Source organism: Camellia sinensis, chromosome 15 (assembly GCF_055761805.1).
Source record: "Camellia sinensis isolate YWXY chromosome 15, ASM5576180v1, whole genome shotgun sequence".
NCBI classification, from domain to species: Eukaryota; Viridiplantae; Streptophyta; class Magnoliopsida; order Ericales; family Theaceae; genus Camellia; species Camellia sinensis.
In genome coordinates, this window is record NC_138975.1 from 90760438 (window position 1) to 90762648 (window position 2211).

A 2211-nucleotide genomic window follows, 5' to 3' on the forward strand; every position below is an offset into this window, starting at 1 on the left:
TTTTTGTTAATTAGAGAGTGTTTGTGAGGATTTAAATTGTTGAAATTATTTTATTTCTCTCCTCCCTATTCCAGTTTATAATATTTCAAAGCGATATAATAATTCCCTGCCCCGCTTCTTTCTATCTCGTTCTTTTATCTTGCTTTCTATCTTGCTTTTATCTTGCTTTCTGTAAATATATAGCATGTTATGATTGTCATCATATCCATGCTTTGCATCTATGCTTTATGCCTCAAGATCCAGCTAAATTTGCATCCGTGAGTTTAATTGCTTATTATACGATTTTGTGCGCCACCTCATATTTTGAGTTGATTCACATGTCATTTACTAGAAGCTGGATTTGTAGTTGCATTTTATGAGTGAATTGCATTAGGATCTTGTATATAGAAACATGCATGTTTTTACTAACTTTGCTTTTGTACCTATTTGTGGGACTCGGTAAATATGTAAGTTTTTGTGCTTTAGCATCCCACATGTGTGTGATTTTCTACTATATTTAGCATCCTACCATATGGCTATGTGCTTATTCGATATAGCTCTATACATGCCAGTGGGTGAAGGTTGTGTTATTTAATTTGGAATAAAATATATTTTCATGATTGCACTACTCAAAACACTTTCAAAACAATGAAGTCAAATTGCTCCAAAGTGGAAAACACAATCTACATTTACTTGCTTCACATAGTAATTTTAGGATTATTAATAATTAGAATATGAACACACAACAAAAATAAATATCATATCATGGTTAGTAAAGATCGATCTTTTGATCGGGTGAGCAGGGGTTTTCAATTATTGACCTTTCCCTTTCATATTAAGGTTTCGAGCCAAGCATCCTTGGTTATAACAAATAGTAGCCTTGGCATGAGTCATGGGTTTCCTAATTCTCCCAAATAAATATTAGGTGGTGACTCTAAGATTTGATGACGCAGCCCATTTTTGGCAAATGTTTTTGTAATAAAATGAATTTTCTAAAAGTTATCAAATGTGGACTCTCATCTACATTTCACATTGCACTCATGAGACTAGATCAAAGAGACCGAGGGTTTGAACTGTTAACGCGCGCAGGTAACCCCTGGGTGGTGTCATAGTTTCTGGTGGCTCTATTAGGGATATTAAGAAGCATTGACTCGAACTCTATGATATGAGTTTTATTTTCAATTATATGTTCGTTGAATTGCATGCATTGATGCACTTAAGTCCCGTGCTTGTCAGCTATTATCCGTGGTCCTACGAAGACATGCTTGGAATTGATCTTGAGGTTGCACAACATAAGATTTGTCACAACCCAAACCTATCCCTAAAAGTTTAGGTCATGACCGGCCTGTACTCGGCCTTAGAGACAAAATTTCAAAATATTCAAATCATATCGGGGCCTAAAGCGGAAGCAAAACAATAATAATAAATGTCCATTGAGTTGTACATACATGATGACTTGAAATAATTAAACTATGTAACTACACTTTCCATATTTACATATACAATAACAGAGCTTATACAGATCTCACACACTATATGAAAGACTTCAAACAAAACTAGGCTTGGCGAAATAACACTACGCCTCTATATGGAGGCATTTCCTGGGAGGCTTGACAGAGAGACGGACTTCGGTACAAACTCTAATGTTGATCCTTCGATGGCTCACCTACATATATATAAAGTAAATGGGTGAGCTAACACCCAATGAGTAATAATAAAGTAAAGAGGTTAATGAATGATGTCCTTAACATTAGGAAAACATATTTCACAATTCTGAAACGTATCTTAAATCATTTTAAAACAAATATTTATCGTATCGAAATCCATGCTTTTGCAAATGGAATACATATCTGAAACCATTGCAAAACATTTTACGTGGTACGTGGTACGCCCACTTATAAAAATGGTCAGAATCACATTTCAAAATAGGACATCCATTCATTCATATAAAATAACATTTTGTAACATGAGTCATATAGCGATGCAAAAACATTTGTATTCGTATTATATTTTCTGAACGACCTCGGGTCCATGTATAACAAATGGCCTCGGGCCTAATCATATATCAAAACAGCCTTGGGCCCAAACGTATCATATCATATCATTGTATCTTCTCATGGAGTAAATGGAATATCGACGTGTCTCCACCTCTCCCGGGGCCCAATTCATGTATGTATGGACCCAAGAGGTGACTTGTACGAACTCTAGAGGTGACTCTCACTGTAGCACTTA